At 39.0% G+C, this 19,345-nt stretch overlaps 2 protein-coding genes across 8 annotated transcripts in view; one reads left to right on the plus strand and one right to left on the minus strand.

Moving 5' to 3' along the window:
- Window positions 1–19,345, plus strand: part of LOC129732927 (CLIP domain-containing serine protease B4-like) — a 49,394-nt gene that overhangs the window by 22,234 nt on the left and 7,815 nt on the right. The gene's annotated exons all lie outside the window — the stretch shown is intronic.
- The window catches only part of LOC129732929 (CLIP domain-containing serine protease B4-like), a 61,151-nt gene that overhangs the window by 2,890 nt on the left and 38,916 nt on the right, over window positions 1–19,345 (minus strand). For 5 of the 7 annotated variants that reach the window (XM_055694396.1, XM_055694398.1, XM_055694395.1 and 2 more), the window contains exon 1: window positions 4–5,648. The exons of 1 other annotated variant lie outside the window; for it this stretch is intronic. The gene's annotated coding sequence lies outside the window, so the exon portion shown is untranslated. Of the gene's footprint in view, window positions 1–3; window positions 5,649–19,345 lie in introns of those variants that run through there. One more of the 7 variants, XM_055694394.1, reaches the window with a different exon arrangement.

A 19,345-nucleotide genomic window follows, 5' to 3' on the forward strand; every position in this document is an offset into this window, starting at 1 on the left:
CACCTTGAGCTAATGCTTCCGAGAACAGAGTTAGCAGCAGGAGGCTTGATACAATCAGTCCCACACAGTTGCGCATGATTCGAGTGACTTGGACTCTTGGTCCAGTCAACGTTACGAACTATTGATAACTGATTTCTACCTCCAAGTAGAACAGGCAACCGATACTGTTCATGACACATTGTATTTACAACTCGCACTTCTTGGAATTCATACTTATACAGTTTGACGCATGCTTCGAGGCTCTCTCTGCGCTCTCGGTGGTAGTATGGACATGAACTTAAGTTTATGATTTGTTTCCATCCAAAAAATTCTAATCAATATGATTATAATCAATACATTACCACCAAGCCGACATACGTCATTAAATCATTAGCATTGGAAAAGTCCCCAACATCAGGAACTTCACGAATCGTCACAGGTCCTATCAGAACATTTACCATCGTGAATAATATTTTTGTGAGTGGTCGAGCTCTTTGATTAGTCCCGAACTTCGATGAGATTGTTGCTGGGGGCGGGACAAACACAACAAAAATGAAGGCAACTCAAACCGGTTTGTTATTCATCTTATGTTAAATTGTCAAACTTTACTTATTTTAATTACCTATGAAAAATTGCAATGAAATGTAACTCACCAACAGTGGATTTCGGTCCCCAATCGAATTCACGCCGAAGAGAGTGTGACATCCCCCTGTTTTGACCGGCGATCGTTTTACGTACCCACACACCCATGAGACCGGTAATGATCACATAGAAAAGAACCAAAAGAGCAAGCAGCTTGACGAAATTACTGCGATTCCGATGTCGGGCTGTGCTGTGCTGTGCGATGCTTAATCTTTAATGACGAATGAAGTCAATGATGTCCATGAGAGGAAAAACATATCTGCCAGGAAAAACCTGCGCTTATGTCACTATCATACACATTGTTATTGTTGCTGCAGGTTTGGAATTATAAACAAAAATTGGACATTCGCGTCAAGTCCAAAATCCATCCTCATTCATGAATGTATCACGTGCTCAGCTCAAATGAATGGAATATTAAAGGATAATTATTATAGAACAAAATGTCAATACTCAAAAACACTTGTTTGGTTCAATAATACAGTTTTACAATAAATATTCTTTTTCCTCTCAAATCTGACAAACATTTTTTGATTAGGTCGAAGTATTATTAGCACTTAATTTGTATTTTCTAAAACAGAAAATAAGACATTTTAATTTTGATAAATTTTTAAATTTACATATTTTACTCATTCTACGGGCAACCTTCTAAATTTAAAAATGATCTACTCAACTGTCACTTCATTCTAATAAGTTTCCTAAAAACGTTTATCGTCAATCAGCCAGAATCGACAAAACCCGATCGAAAGAGCATAACTGAAAAATTACAAAACTCTATCAACACGAGATACAAATAACAAATTTTGATACGATTTTGTATTTTCCCATATGCTTTTGATAACTAAATTGAATGTGAATGAGTTATGATAACAAATTCTGAAATGAAGTTGTTCTGAAACAAGTTTAACAGATTTTTAATCTCTATCAAAACCTGTTATTTCCAACAATGGTTGTTATTATACTGTTCTATATGCTATCTTATTTTATTAGAAAGCAGATACGTTAGTAACAAAGCTAGATATGGATTTGATACTAGTGGAATCATTTTTGTTACAATTTCTGTTATTTTAACACCTAACGGGATCAAATCGAAAACACAACCTGAAAGGTTTTTCTCATAACACACTAACAGCTTCTGTTACAATTTTGTTTTGCCCTTCTGATCGGGAATCCATTAAAGCTTGGATTGTTTTTTTTTCTTCCAGCCTTTCTTTGTCTTCTAGTATCTTAAAGTTTGAATAATATTTTGTTCGACATAATTTTGATCGATTTAGTGCATTTCAATCTGGTCTTTGAGCCTCTGATATCTATAAACTAATTGTTTGAAATTAATTATGCTCTAAAATCAATTTTCAGATTTTAAGGTATTGTTTTCAATTTCAATTTTTCAATAAAAAAAACTCCTAAAAAAACTTTTACTCGTGTAAAATAGACGCGTGTGTATCTCCGAGTCGTCCTGACTGCACCAGAAAAGGATGCTTCTTCACACCTTGTTAAATGTTGCTTGCTACCATTTATAGTATTGCAAAATGATGTTGCGTTCCTGCAAGACCAGACCTATGCTATGGAAATTGATCCGATTTCTTGGTATTCGAATGAAGTCTTGTGGTAGGGTAATTACTGCTATAGATCGCAACAGAAAGTATGAGCACACTGTACAAATGGCGTCTACGAATTGGCTGTGTACGTTTGTTTCTATCAATTTAGTCAACTCCGTGTGAACACAGTGTTTTTTCCGGTCTAGTTTCAAAATTCAAAAGACTTTTGCCAGACCGCTGTAAAAAAATCGTGCACAAATGGTCTACTATGGCAGGACTGTCGCCGAGAAAGATGGCGAAAGATTAAGGAATAAGCACAGACAAACAGACGTGCCACTCGATGACGATTTCTTCGACCAGAAAAATAACGATTATTTTGAAATTTTGCTTAGTAGGCAGTTATGCCGCTAATTGTCACTATAAGCAAGAATGCACAATCGTTATCAAAGACAAAAACCATTTTACGAAAATCAGTTTTTAGGCAATAAGCTCAAATGGTGGCGCATGAGTGTAACGTTTCGAATAAGGACGAATATTTTTCAGGACTTTTCTTCGAAGAGGCACGTCTGTTTGTCTGTGGAGTAAGTATCAAAGCCGTTCGTACTGCGATCCTCAAGTAAGTTATGGGGAACTCTTTCCAGGATTTACCATAAGATGGCGTCTGTCCGGAGCGGCTCAAAATGGCGTCTGTACTCCAAGTCAGGGGGGTCGATGACCATCCTCGTGTCAACGTGGGACTCTGAACAGTGTTGTGTATGATAGCCCTCCTGCGAGACAGGGGGTTGGTGCCCAGACCTTACAAGCCGTTATCGTGAAATACTCACAAGTAATGTGTAATGAACGATGTACAAAAATAAATCGGACTGGAAGAATCAACACAGACCCACGCGACAAATACGAACTAACGATTGAAAACTCGGAACGTTGAACTGCCGATCTTTTAATTTCCAGGGGAGCACACGAATGCTCTCCAAAGTGTTGAAATCCGGACAGCCCGACGTCGTAGCACTGCAGGAGGTCTGCTGGAAGGGCTCAATCAATGGTACGTACGTTCCAGGATGGTCATGCCATCTACCAAAGCTGCGGCAACACAATGAGCTGGGGACAGCTTTTATAGTGATTGGGTGGTGACCAATCAGCCTTCGAATGTGCAGGTTTGATCACCTCTGAAGTACCGACGACGACAATGATGAATTCTACGCGCAGTTGGTGCGTGAGTACGACCACTGCCCAAAACATGACATCAAGATCGCTCCCCCAACGCTTATCGAACATGGCCGTGCGTAGCACTTGCTTCCAGCACAAGTACAGGAGATCGCCAAATCAGACAAGAATACAGATTAACCATGTTCCGATTGATTGCCGGCGGTTTTCAAATATCATCGATGTCTGATCCAATAAAAGCAACTAACTTCGACTCTGGGCACTACCTGGTAATAGTTAAGGTGCGCCCAAAACTCTTCGTTTAGACCTCGTGCGGCTGAAGTAGCCGAACGACGCCAAAAACTACGCGCATTCGCTCGAAGCTGCGCTGTCTGAAGAGGATCAGCTGGAGGAAGCTCCTCTCGGGGACTGTCGTAGCACCATCAACAGCGTACTGGAGAACGTCATCGGGCAACCATCGGGGAACCCAACGAAACGAGTGGTTCGACGACAAATGTAGGAGGGTGATGGATGAAAATAAGGCTGCGCGGGTGGCTTTGATGAGCAGTACCACCTCTAAGAATATGAAAAGAGAGACAGAAGAAGATGCAGCGAACCCTAATCTTCCGAGAGAAAAAGCGCCACTTAGGGAAGGAGGATTTGTGTCGCGAACCGAAATTTAAAGAATTGAGATGGTAGGATTCCGGAAAAGCTGGCCACTAGTTTGCACCGTTGGAAAAATAGAGTTATCTGCCCTATCCTTTTGGAATGTGGGAATGAGAATTGGAATGTGGGAACTATCGTGCGATCACCGTCCTGAATACCGCTTATAAAGTGCTTTCCCAACAGACCAACAGATTCGTGGGAAGCTATCCGGCCTGATAGCTTCGTAGAAGGCCGGTCAACAACCAACCAGTATTCATCGACTGCAAAGCCGCATATGACATTATCGACCGAAAAGAGCTATGGAAGGTCATGGACGAAAACTGCTTTCCGGGGAAGCTGATAAGACTGAAAAAGGCTACGGTGGATGGGACGCAGTGCTGTGTGCGGATTTCGGGTGGAATGTCGGGTCCATTTGAATCCCGCAGGGGGCTTCCGCAGGGTGATGGTCTCTCCTGCCCGCTTTTCAACATTGCTTCAACATTGTCGATAACAATCGACGGCGATGAGTTCGAGATAGTCGACGAGTTTGTCTCTCTTGGCTCACAGGCAACTGAGAACAATGATACCAACCGTGAGATCCGGAGGCGTATTATCAGCGGAAGTTGTGCCTACTATGGCCTCCATAAGCAATTGAAGCCGAACAGACTAAGACTGCGTACGAAGAATAACCTGTGCAAAAGCTCATTAGACCGGTTGTTCTCTACGGGCTACGGGAAACGTGGACAATGCTCGAGGAGGACCTGCAAGTGCTCGGAGTTTTCGAACGAAGGGTACTAAAGACAATCTTTGGCGGCGTGCAGGAGAACGGGGTATGGAGGTGAAGGTTAAAGCATGTGCTCGCGCAACTCTACGGCGAATTCAATATTCAAAAGATGGCTAAAGCGGATACGCTGGGCAGGGCATGTTGCAGGAATGCCGGACCACTACCAAGCTGAAATGGTGTTTGCCTCGAATCCGGTTGGAAGAAGACGACCAGGGGCGTAGCAGGCAAGATTGTTACAAAATGGGTAGACCAGGTGAAGCAAGATCTGGCAGGGAGTATACGGTGTCCCAGGGATTGGAGAGCGGCAGCCAATAACCCAGTGTTAATCAGAAAATGTCGTTATGACGGAATGACGAGTAAATAAATAATAAAGAAAAATATTTACAGTTTAGTTTCGCAGCTTTCAACCAATCATGAGCTTTCGGCTGCATGCTGGTTTACTATAGAAAAGAAGGTGTGAACATCAATTACTGATTTCATGCAATGATTGGAATATCATTACAAAACTTTAACTCGTCAACCAGTTACAAGCTTCCTTCCTCTTCGCTTGATTTCGGTTGCTTCCTAGCTTATTACAAAAAAATAAGCGAAAATCAAGCGCTCATTCCGTCAAGAGGAAAAAAATCAATCGCTGATATTGGGATGACTTTCTATTCTGTATGTCATACGAATGTACAAAAAATGAAAAATTTTATTTCCCATTGGTAATCAGCAAAGGCATAGCAGTATCAACCAATTATATCTCGCTGTTCCATGTCGCATTCCTGCGTAAAGCCTGCTTTTGTGGACATAAGTACTAACCCTTTTACTTTTTAATTAAAAAAAAAGACACATTTTAATTTATTTTATTGTTCATAAGTGACCTTCAAGTACTACTGCACAATGGTCCAGAAACCCAAATTTAGAGGGAAATATGTGTCTTGAGCCCTATAACAACATTTTAGAGAAAAACTTTCTTCTACAAAGTTGTTGCATATGATAAAGCGCTTATTGAAAAATTATTAAAAATCAGGGTGACCAACATTTTCGGTGCAATCAAGTATCTAACTTTTTTATCTTTGTAAATAGAAGAAAAATTTGTTCTACAATTTTATAACTCCATTAATTTTTAGAAACTTTATAAACAAATGTTTCTATCTATCTTTGAAAACAACCGATTTATATTGAAAAAACACATTCCGCGCTCTAACTTTTTTATTTCAAGTTTCATCTCAAAACTGTCTTTAAGTGACTTTCAGAGCTTTTTAAGAGAAACAATTTGCAATGCTGACATCGTAAATATCTCAATATTACTCAAAGTTATTGATATTTTTCATCAAAAAATATGCGTTTTTCATTTGTATGTCATTCTGGTCCCCTAAACAACCCAACGAAACAATACGGGTTTGATTATTTTCAACATAAATGCATCCCTGCGATTTTGAGCAAAATTGAAGCACTTTGCGTGACCAACTTCGAAATAGGGTGTCCATTTTTTTTTTTTAAGGGGGGATTTGTTAGTAGCTTAAGTATTTATGATGAATATTAGTAAATAATGAGTATGTGTGTCCAATCACAAATGGTGACTTCTCAACACTGTTAGAAATTTGTAATTTTAATTGTTAGGATTTGTTTGCTTTCGCAATTAGGACTTATCATTCGTAGGGATTTAAACCTACTTGTCAGAAAAAGGGAAGTAAATTTACAACTAACTTAATTGCTAATTTATTGGCTATAAAGAGAGCTTATCGTAGCAATTGAGGATTGCAACGATTTTTGTCAAAAAATTGTTAATGATTTTATTTGACATAGCTTCTACTGGTTCAACACCAGTAAGTCTATGTAATTCGAGTGTACCAAACCAAGGAGGACGCTTCAAAATCATTTTCAGAATTTTATTCTGAATCGTTTGGAGCGTTTTCTTCCTTGTTGAACAGCAACTTGACCAGATCGGTACAGCATAAAGCATTGCTGGTCTAAAAATTTGTTCGTAAATCAAAAGTTTGTTCTTTGAACAAATTTTAGAATTCCTATTAATGAGAGGATATAAACATCTCGTATATTTGATGCACTTGGCTTTTTTATCATAAATTAGTCCCAAGTACTTAACCTTGTCGGACCAACTTAAAATAACCCCATTCATCTTGACAACGTGATTATTGTTTGGCTTGAGGAAAGAAGCCCTAGGCTTATGCGGAAAAATTATCATTTGAGTTTTAGAAGCATTGGGAGAGATTTTCCACTTTTGCAAGTAGGAAGAAAAAATATCTAAACTTTTCTGCAATCGACTGCATATGACACGAAGACTTTTTCCTTTTACGGAAATGCTTGTGTCATCGCAGAACAATGACTTTGTGCATCCTGGAGGCAAATCAGTAAGATCTGAAGTGAATATGTTGTACAGGACTGGACCCAAGACTGAACCTTGAGGTACACCTGATCTGACAGGAAATCTATCAGATTTTAAATTCTGATAGACAACCTGCAGAGTTCGATCAGTAAGATAATTTTTCAAAATTTTGAGTAGGAAAATTGGAAAATTAAAAGTTTGCAATTTCGCAATCAAACTTTATGCCAAACACTGTCGAATGCTTTTTCTATGTCTAAAAGAGCAGCTCCAGTGGAATAACCTTCAGATTTGTTAGCTCGTATCATATTAGTAACTCTGAGCAATTGATCAGTTGTGGAATGCCCATGGCGAAATCCAAACTGTTCATTTGCAAAAATTGAATTTTCGTTGATTTGTGACATCATTCTGTTAAGAATAATTCTCTCAAACAGTTTACTTATTGAAGAAAGCAAACTGATTGGTCGATAACTTGAAACTTCAGCTGGGTTCTTATCCGGTTTTAAAATTGGAGTAATTTAGCATTTTTCCATAATTTGGGAAAATATGCAATTTTGAAGCAGCAATTGAAAATTTTCGTCCTGCCGTTTCAGGTGATACGAAAAAAGTTCAAAAATAATATCAAATTGCAAGTACTGAGAAAGAAAGAAATAGGTAGTCTTGAGAAAGACTGATGTAAGTTAACTTCCAGGTAATCTTTAAAAGACACACTGACAAAACACAAACTTTGAAGCTATAGGCAGTCAAAGACCAGTCCACAAGCAACCGAAAATACGTCTGACCTGTCGGGCAGCTCAAGACGCACTGAAATAGGGTGTCCATAAAAAACGACTGTGTTCGATGTATTTCATTTAAAAAAAAATTATAACTTTTGAACCAGTTGATCGATTTTCGATCTTTTTGGATCAAATTAAAGGTAGTTATTCCTAGTTATGAGAAAAAAAACCGAAAAATAAATCTGGGTGTTTTTATATGCATAATGTATAAAATCATTGAAATTTTTGTCTTGTTTTTAAATTGAATTTACTCAAATTTAAAAATAACGTATTTTTAAAAATTCCTCCATTTATAGAGTCAAGTATGCCCTTAAAAATGAAACCAAGAGATATTTTATATGTTTGCCCCAAAAAGAATGACATACAAATGAAAAACGCATGTTTTTTGATGAAAAATATCAATAACTTTGAGTGAAATTGAGATATTTACGATGTCAGCATTGCAAATTGTTTCTCTATAAAAGCTCTAAAAGTCATTCAAAGACAGTTTTGAGATCAAACTTGAAATAAAAAAGTTGGAGCGCGGAATGTGTTTTTTCAATATAAATCGGCTGTTTTCAAAGATAGAGAAAAACATTTTTTTACAAAGTTACTTAAAATTAATGGAGCTATAATATGTAGAACAAATTTTTCTTCTATCTACAAAGATAAAAAAGTTAAACACTTGATTGCATGGAAAATGTTGGTCACCCTAATTTTTGATAATTTTTCAATAAGCGCTTTATCATATGCAACAACTTTGTAGAAGAAAGTTTGTCTCTAAAATGTTGCTATAGAGCTCTAAACCCAAATTTCCCCCTAAATTTATTTTCTGGACCATTGTGCAATGATTCCAAGATTTTAAGGCATTTTTTCCTCGATGGGCATTCTTTTTTTCTCAAACTCGGTTTTTTTTAATTCTAGGTTCGTTATATATCGATGACTTACGAAGAATACTTAGCGCTCAATTCATTTAAATCATTCTCTCATTTGTTCGAAAATTACGCTTCGAATTTTTCGTGTCTTTACTGTCAGTCACTGCAAACCTTTGCAAAAATCAACGCTGGTGTTCATAGGCAGGGGTGGATTAACGCGTAGGCGAAGCAGGCGGTCGCCTGCTCGTCAATCATCGAGGGGCGGCAAACAGACAGCTAATGCGTGTGCTTATTTTTTAAGCGACGAGGAAATTTTTTCTCTCTCTAGCAGGATTTCCATTCACGTGCGACGCGACCATCCACATTTTAATGTACTAACGTTGTACTAACACTCCACATACCACAGTCTTCTTGCAAAATTTCAGCTCAGTCGGACTTCGAAAAGTGATGCCTCGAAGCGGTCAAAGTTTCACTTTTTCGGCCGATAAAAAAAATGCACTGGTAGTTCGTAAAATGTTCGATATTGAAAAAAAATGGTCTTAGAAATGCATGAAACGTCGAGATCTGTCATAATCTCTTAAACTAATTATCTTAAACTTTTTTTGTAAAAATCAAGTTCCATGCAGCAACCATTCTCTCAATCTTGTTGTTAGCGATGGTGCCAAGTCATGTTTTGATGCAGTAGACTTTTTCAGTGTCGTGCAAGAAATTTTCAACTTCTTTTCTGCTTCAACTCATCGTTCAAAAAACACATTACTTCTCTTACGGTAAAGCCTCTGAGTGGAACGCGTTGGGAAAGTCGAATTGATGCTGTCACTTCCTTGAGGTTTAATATAGGAGAAATTTATTATGCCCTATATGAAGCAATCGAGGATCTGAAGCAAGATGCGTTTGCAAGAAATACTGCAAAAAGCCTAGCAAAAAAAATTAAAAAAATCAAATTCTTATGCATTTTAGTAGCTTGGCATTCAATTTTGTTCAAAATCAATTTAGTGAGTAAGTACCTTCAAAAAATAAATAGCAGTCTCGAAAACACTATAGACTTGATAGGCAGCGTTTAAAACTTTTTGAAAAATATGAGAAATGAAGGTTTGAATAGCGTCATTACTGATGCTAAAGAAAGTGCCGACATTTTAGAAGTAAATCCGGAGTTTCAAACAGAAACACGAATTCGGCCGAGAATGATAAAGAAACAGTTTGCATACGAACAGTCAGATGAACCAATTACATCGAAAAAACTCTCTTTCAAAGTAAATTTCTTCTATTCTGTATTGGATGTAGCTATTGCATCGTTCGATGGTCGATTCCAGTTAATGAAAAATCACAGTGACAATTACAGCTTCTTGTATGATATTCACAGTTTAATGGGTTGTAGTACAGATCAGTTAGAGAAAAGTTGTCTACATTTACAGAAAATCCTCACACACAAGAAAGAGTGTGACATCGATGGACATGAAATGCACCAAGAACTTGTTATTTTATCACCTATGTTGCCAGCTGAGACGACTCCAATGAATGCGTTAAACTACATCACAAAAAATCAACTGATTGATACTTTTTCAAATGTTTTTGTATCTTTGAGAATTTTACTCACTTTACCCATTAGTGTAACAAGTGGTGTAATTTGAGCTCCTGGAAAAGACATACAATGAAAGCGCAGGAGACACATCCACAGTTCGATGAGCACTACAGCGCGAGAAGTGTTGGGTACAACTGCGGCAGCTGCGTCCAATGAGTGGTTTGACGCTGAGTGCCAGCGAGTGACGGAGGAGAAGAACCGCGCCAGGGGTCACATGTTGGCCACGGCTGTGACTCTTCAGAGCGTGGGTAGATATCGAGATGCTAGAGCCGCTGAAAAGAGACTCCATCGCCAAAAGAAACGACAGCATTGGGAGCGTCTTCTTGCGGAGGCGGAAGGTTGCTTCTCCAGGCACGATGCGAGGAGCTTCTACAAGAAGGACAACGGAATTAGGAATCGAAACGTGTCAGCTCCTGTCATGTGCAACGATAGTGAGGGGAACCTGATAACCGTTAAAACAGAGGTGGCCAGGCGTTGGAAGGAACACTTTAGTGTGCTGTTGAACGGTGACGGAAACAGTGGAGTCGAAAGGAGCAGGATGACTATTAAGGATGATGGTCAAGCTGTGGATCCACCATCCATGGACGAGGTGAAGAAAGCAGTGAAAGAGCTGAGAAACTGCAAGGCCACCGGGAAGGACGGCGTTCCCGCCGAACTCTTCAAAGTCGGGAGCGAACAGCTGTATCGTGCCATCCATCGGATCATGCTGAGAGTGTGGTCTGATGAAGAATTGCCCTCGGACTGGTTGGAGGGTCTCATATGCCCGATCTACAAAAAAGGTCATCGCCTGGACTGTAGCAATTATCGGGGCATAACTCTTCTCAATACCGTGTACAAAATTCTCTCCCGCATCCTGTTCCACAGACTGAGGCCGTTGCAGGAGACCTTTGTTGCCTAGTACCAATGCGGTTTTCGAGGGGGACGCTCCACGACGGACCAAATGTTTACCTTGCGACAAATCCTCGATAAATTTCGAGAATTCAACTTACAGACGCACCATCTGTTAATAGACTTCAGGGCAGCGTACGATTCAGTTGAGAGAAATGAGTTATGGCGGATCATGCTCGAACATGGCTTCCCAACAAAGCTGATTAGGTTCATACGTGCCACCCTTGAAGGTTCTACATCAAGCGTCAGGATAGCCGGTGAGATATCGGACCCTTTCGTGACGTCAGATGGTTTGAAGCAGAGTGATGGGCTGTCGAACTTATTGTTCAACATCGCATTGGAAGGTGCTATACGGAGAGCTGGTGTGCAGAGAAGCGGCACCATCATTACGAAATCGCACATGCTTCTAAGTTTTGCGGATGATATCGACATTATTGGTATTAATCGTAAAGCAGTGGAAGAGGCCTTCGGACCTCTCAGGCGAGAAGCTGCGAGATTAGGGCTTGTCATAAACTCTGCCTGAACGAAATACATGGTGGCTGGCAGAGTGCGTGGTAGTCCGTCGGAGGTTGGAGCTGCGGTGGTGCTAGATGGGGAAACATTTGAAGTAGTCGACGAATTTATTTACCTGGGAACATTAGTGACATGTGACAACGAGGTTAGCCGTGAGATAAAGAGGCGGATAGCAGCCGCAAACTGGGCCTTTTACGGATTACGTAACCAGCTAAGGTCCCGCAGTCTGCAAATCCGTACAAAACTTGCACTCTATAAAAAAACACTGATTCTTCCGGTGGCTCTATACGGCCATGAATCATGGACGCTGAAAGAGGCTGATCGGCGAGCTCTTGGTGTTTTTGAGCGTAGGATTTTGCGTTCAATCCTTGGCGGCAAACTAGAAAATGGTGTTTGGCGCAGACGCATGAACCATGAAGTGTACCAGGCATACAAATCGGCGGATATAGTCAAGCGGATAAAACACGGCAGGCTTCAGTGGGCTGGGCATGTAGCGAGAATACCGGATGAGCGTCAAGCGAAGGCTATATTTAGCAGGAATCCCGATAGAGGTCGTCGACTTCGGGGTAGACCCCGCACTCGTTGGATGTGTCCTGTCGACGAGGATGCACGCGAAATAGGTGTTAGGGGCGATTGGAGGATAGCAGCCCAAGACCGAGTGACCTGGCGACGTATTCTGGATTCGGCACTGGATTGATAATCGGTCTGTCGCCTTAAAAGTAAAGTAAAGTAAAGTAAAGTAAGTAAGTAACAAGTGGCGAGAGAAGTTTCTCAAAATTAAAACTTATAAAGACGTAACTACGATCGACCATGTCGCAAGAACGTTTGTGTGGCTTGACGATACACGCAAAAGTTGAATGGTGCGAAACCAGTACAAAATTGTGCGTTTTCAGCGCAAAAGTTGATGTAATTTGGAACCAGTACAATGATTGCGTGTTGGGCATAACGCAATTACTGCTCTAGCGTTTTTTCAATGTATTTGGCAGCTCCTAACTACTACACTTAAACAGTTTCAACTGGTATCAAGCAGCATTGCAAAGCGAGCGAGAAGCAAAACCTTTCTCCTCCTTTCTGCTTGAGAACGAGACATATGCTACGCTTCTCAAGTCTTTTGCACACACGCTTTCGAGATACTCTTTCTTCTTCATGCATTCCCCGCAGCAAGCACGCACCCCCAGTATGAGTGACACTAACAACACTAGTATCAAGTATGTACAGCACGGGTATCTTGCTCATTTCGTAAAGCGACGAGACACGAGATCCTCGTCGCGTCGCAATACGAACCGAAAGAAAAGCGAAAGAGCAGCCAGCAAATTGTATATGACGTGTCTAGTCTTGTCGCACCCGCACGTACATGGGAATTCTACGAGCGAGAGAGAAATTTCTCTCGTCGCTTGAGAAAAAAGCTGCACAGGATGAGAAATAATAATTATTCACAATTTAAAAGTGTTGCCATAAAAAATCAGCAACGCTTTTGTGGCTTTGTGGAATAGAGGGTTTTCGGTGAAGCTACCGTTGATTACAAAATGTTGTGAACAGAATTTTGTTTCGTTATTTTTTGCAAATCATTCAATGGTACTTTCAAATGACCAAATCCATCGAGATAAATGGATCGAGCATTATAGCTATATAAATCTAGTGAGTTCACAAGTTGTTGTTCGCTGCTTGCACTGCTCCATGAGTAGCAGTCACTAATACACTCGACGTGAGAAATATAGTGTCGATATATGATACATATTCTGATTTCAATCTGTGTCAATGTATTCGCAGTACAACTGTTGCGTTATCCTTTTCACACATTTATTGTGCGATTTTAGTGCAAAATTTGTGCGAATCGGGAAGACACAATGCTTGTACAAGACTTGAACTTTTGCGTGTAATATTAATAGAAAGACAGGTGCTTCAAGAAATTGATATGTCGGAAACGATAAAAAAATTTGCAACATTGAAAGCATGAAAAATTAATTTTCGAATTGTTAACACAACACATGCTGTCTAATCAAATTTTCGAGTCTATAGAAAATGCGTTACATATAAAATTAAAACTTGAGGGGGGGGCGGCAAAATCAGTCTTCGCCTGCAGCTCAAATCAGCCTTCGTCCGCCCCTGTTCATAGGTATATTTCAAAGTATCAGACTAACGGAAAGTTACTTTCAGATGAATCTGGATCAAAAAACAAGAACTTTCGTTCAAGCAACTTTTAATTTGTGTTCAGTAGGGTGGCACATGTATGACAAAATTTTAACCTCCAATGACCATGCAAAACTTCAGCCCAATCGGACTTTGGGAACACGACAAAGCCACCAAGGGTTCACTTTTTAGATCGACAAAAAATGCACAGGTAGCTCATGAAATCGATAATTTGTAAAGCTTTTTATGTTTTGCGGCTGCCAAAGTTCGGATAGTGAAATTTTGTGTTTTTGAACTGTAAAAGCCCTATTAGTCAACCTAGATTAATTGAAATTTTATTATTTACAGCGTATTGCAACTTCACAGTGCCTCTTCTTTTTAGGTCAATATTGGTGCTTATTACGGGAGTCACTCCACGGTGATAGCAGCGTGAAGTGAATCAAGTTAAGAACCCTTTAGTATTTTTATTTCTGGCCAAAAATTTGTTTAAATTCTATTCTCAAACTAAAGATTATTTAATTTCTACACCCTATAATTTGTAAAAAAATTGACGATTTGCTTTTTGTTATTGTTTGTTTTTTATAATTTTTTTCATTTCATTTCACCAAAATAGGTGTTTCGTTTGATATAGTTTTTCAAATTTGAAATAACGTTGAGATGAGACACCTATCACCATCAAAGTCCACTGTTGTGCATCAATAAAGAAAACCGATAGACCCTCGTTGCCTTACTAACTCTACTGATCCCATGAGCCTCGACAAATTTTATGTGCTATAAATGAAACTGATGTTTGTGACAACTGCTTTTTTAGTCAAATTAACGTACTCTTTTCAAAATTGAATCTGTTTGTGTTTTATGTTAGAAATAGCTCATTTTTAATTAATGAATTGTTTTTACCAACATGCAACAAATGTTCACGTAGATGAAAACTTTAGATTGATACTGGCATAACCTAGCCAATTCGCAACGGTGTGGTCACTATTCAATACCGCTTAACCTCATAATCAACTCTGCCAAAAACAGAACGCTCGAAACAATCTTCATCAGCAGCCGAAGGTACAAGAAATGTGCGCTAACTTTATCACTAGCAACTTCATCACGCGGCGCTTATCCCAATAAAAAAATCTCAATTTTTCACTGTTCGAGTTCTTTCACCCTAACAGTACAAAACTGTCGCTCCAGGCAAACTTTTCCAGCATTTTTGAAACTAAAAAGGAGCGCTTAAGAAACTGGTTACTGTGTAAAGCAAAGAGAGAAGTTGTTCAAGTTGTGAGCACGAACAAAAAAAATTCGTAAGAATGCGAAAAGTTTCACTGGATGTGTTGAAGTTTAGAATTAATGGTATGGCAGCAAAAGAAGATTTGTCCACTCTTGTAGCTGTTCAACAACTAACCTAGCGCCTTTATAGACAAACAGTTTTAAAACTGACTGTTTAGCAACGTAATCGAATCCTAAACCGCACGAACAAAACACGCTAGTCAGGCTTCAATGAGTTCCAGAATGCAAGCTAATTGAAACAAAAATACAGCTGCTAACCCCTTTCGAGATTTCGTAAGAACATCGCAAGAGATGAAACTTTATATGTACGGCAAATAAAGGGCAATTAATGGTTGATTTTTTTTCCAATCTCCGATTGCCAATGACCCGTGAAATAGAACGAGATGCGAAGAAAGAACCCGTTTCTTGGCAGAAAAGGATGCTCCTTTACACCTTACAAATAGCTGCTGCCATTTACGTCATCACAGAATGACGTTGTGTTCCTGCAAGGCAATCGAAAAAGATCCGATTTCTTGTCAGTCGAGTGAAGTCTTTGGCATGTTGTTTTTGGTAAGCATAAAATAAATTTTGCAATTGATTTTGTTTGTATTGTAGATATTGCAATTGCAAACAGTACCAAAACAATTGTTGGTAATTTTCCGTGCGATCGCACGAACTTCGATGCAAAATCGAAACCTTTTGAGTAAATTAAATGTTAAGAGATTTTCCTAATAAGAAATCATTTTCATTGCACGGGTTAAAACAAATCAGTGAAACATAAAGTTAATAACGATTCCTATGGCCATCTTCAGGATTTTCGTTTTTTGGAGGAGGAATTATGATCTCTAGCTCTAATATAATGATTATAGCTTTTTGACCATTCCTGTGAATTTAAGTGTTCTTAGTGTATGCATAAGTGCGTCGAAAGGCCGCAAAGTAATTGCTCACCGGGTTCGTCGCTTATACGTTGGCTTACCGGTAAACGCATTAAGGTCTCTGAAAAAATTGTCTTCGTTAGGGGCACAAAAATTCACAGGAATGGTTAAAAAGCCATAATCTTCATTTTTTTCAGTTTGAGCTCTAGGGCAAAACCTGTGTTTACTAGTTTTATTCTTTCAACACAATGCCGAGGATTTTTCACCCAGCCATTTGAATTTAAATGATTCTAATTTTCCTTCAAAACTAAATATTGACTTTCATTCTGCGAGATGTTATTGGATGTGCTCCATAATTCGTATCGTTTTGATTGATTGTGTATATTTTCGACAGAGCGAACACCATGTTAAATTATAAATATTGCAAAGCTATTAGTTTGTTCTTAACTCATCCACCATAAACTTTGTTTTCTCTTACCCCTCCAGTGGAAGGGGAGAGCGGTTGCACCCTAAAAACTATTCGCTCACGGTTATGACGACTCTTCAAAATTAATATTCCTGTCGACTGCACTAAGCAGCAGAATGTTTAATGACCACCTTCATAAAAAGTATAACCATTATGTTTGTAGTATAATGTGCGGATAAGTTTTATGACTATTTTATGGATTGTTTACAATAGCACGGATTTAGTATTTTATAGCTCAGCTGTTGGTAGCTATGTTTTATTACAAAGATTCGTTTGGTTTATTTTGATCACGTTCGATAGAAAATGTGAGTTTATTATGCCACGGCCTACGGTTGCCGTCACTTCGTGGTAGAAACTCATTATATCGGAACTCTTTCGGTCCATATTTTGCTACAACTTAAAAGATTAGAAAAAAATCAAAACAAAATCCGTATTAAATAACACCTCACACGGCATGCGGAAACTTTGGAAATGATATGAATTGAGAAGGGCAAAAATTTCAAGCTCCCGCCTTCGAGAAACACCTTTCTAGATTCTTCTCCGCCGATGACCGATTGATATTGACACAGTAATAATTATTTAATGATGGAGTGTTTTTTTGTTTCAATAAAAAAAAGTGTTGAAGTATCATGTTTACGTCGGTCGTGTAATAACCCGTTCCATGTTCCCATCTTTAACAGATATACACAAATTGGGCAATGGCTAATTATACTGGTCAATATTATTATATATTACGGGGAAGTGAGTTGAAACGTTTTGTTATCGTGCTGTATATCACTTTCTTTTATTGGAAAACCGCAGAAAAAGATCTCGAAGCAATTGGCCCTGACAATCGTATTGAAACGAAAGACAACACAGCCTTCGTGTAGTTCACGATGATATCGGCACGGCAATGATACACCAGGAGACCTTGTGGCTAATAAAAGCAAGATGAAGAACTCTAATCCAACTAATCCAACTAATGATAGAAACAATATTTGAACATGTTTCTCGTGCTCTGGAGTAAACAAGCAACTTTGCGGTAGACAGAAAGTTTCACTAGCACACTCAATGGCTCCAAATCTAGTTTACTGTTGTACAACCATAGATTAGTTTTTGTATACGCCAAAACGGCTGCCGTACTGGGAATAAAAGGCAACGATCTCAGATAGTGGTGTTGGTATTGGTGATAATGGTAGGTAAAGCCACAATTGAAATCGTTAGAATGTCAGAGTTAAAGCTCGAATAAACTAGTAGGTGAAACCTCTGGAGAAGAAGTTAAAGACTCTATTGGCTGCAAAAGATCTACAAAGAGGGAAAAGAATGATAGCGTAAATACCTACATGATTTTATATTGTTTTTCATAAAACAGGTCAAGAATCTTAAATTTATTTTTAAGTAAATTCATGTTTTGACAACACTCCAATAGTAACTTTTTGATTTCTTTGACTAAAAAGCACAACATAAGTGTTGTATGCAAAGTTACGATCGCAATGTTGACGTAGAGCTACATAAGGTTATTTTATACATTACTTGCATTGTTGTATTCGAGAGTGATCAATAACAATAAGTTTAATCCAACTCTAATAAAATAGCTATCTGGGAATAATGTGGTAACACTGAAGAGAAAAAAAATGGCAACTAAAGTCGATTTACGGTCATTTTGAAATTCAAGATGTTGACTTCTGGTTCCTGGAAAATAGTCAAAGATAACTAAACACAAGTTTGTATGAGTTTTGCAACACCAGTAGATGAACTGGATAAAGAAAGTCATATCAAGTTAGTTTAGTTTTGTATATGGACGCAGTGGCTATCTAAAGTTGAAAAAAGTAAAATATTCACGGAGGATTCTGGGCTGATTCGGGTTGAGAAATTGGTCAACGAGATTAATGGTGCTCCAGAGACCAGAAGTTTTGTTACCTTCAGCCAATATCTTGACGACCGTAAATGCTCGTATGAGTTCTTCCTCGGAGTCATCCGCTCGTCTTCAAGTCGACCCACCGTTAAGCCGACAAAGTTGTGGACAAAAACGGTTAACCCGTGGATTGACAGTGTACTTCAGTCGAACATGGATCTCCAGTTTACCCACGTGACGTTAGTAGTCTGCATCGTGACCTTGTGAAACTGCAGAAAGAATTTCAAGACTTGGACTATCACTAATTGCTAGAGAAGGTCAGCATCATAATGCTCAACTCTTTTTAGATGTCTGGGCAGGAGGCTGCCTGGTAACTCTCGGCTTTTTTACTAAATTAAGTGCCGCTGTACCTACCGTTAACGCTGCTATTACTACCACTGCTAGTAAGCTTTGCGGATGTTCCTATATAGTCTAAATAGTACATTCCCTGTTTACTAGGTATTATATTTTTAGTGTGTTGCCAATGTACGATATAGTTTTCCAGTGGATGGAGTGCTGGCCAATGCACCTACCGCTAAAGCTGCCACTACCGCACAAAGGCAGCTTTTTGTTGAAGGAAGTAGTGCCGCTTCACCTACCGCTGACACTGCTACCACTACTGCTGCTGGTACCTGCTGCTAATTAGGGCCATCCTAGTGGCCATCCACTGGTAAACTGATTAGTTTGGCTCTCATAAAACCCAAAGCGTGCATTTGCGGATAACTTAGGGAATTGTTCAATCATTCATCTCAGCCCATATTTTCATCTCACACATCAAGGAACCTCAATTGGAAACTAGAAATTCTAATTTCTTACTATTTTCTAACTAAATTAATCTTCTGATCGTTGAAATTGATTCTTCTTTTTTACTTTAAATTTCTCATAAAGTAGAATTCTCAACAACTTACCTAACATCTATAAATTTGATATTATAGTCGGGCATCTACACTCAAAAACTCATTTATTTCAATCAGGAAAAAAAAATTCCACGAATTACAGCTCCATACGGCTACAACGGGATTCCGGCAGCCACCCAACGTTTTTTGATCATTTGACTACTTTACACATTCATCACTCAAC

Source organism: Wyeomyia smithii, chromosome 3 (assembly GCF_029784165.1).
Source record: "Wyeomyia smithii strain HCP4-BCI-WySm-NY-G18 chromosome 3, ASM2978416v1, whole genome shotgun sequence".
NCBI classification, from domain to species: domain Eukaryota; kingdom Metazoa; phylum Arthropoda; class Insecta; order Diptera; family Culicidae; genus Wyeomyia; species Wyeomyia smithii.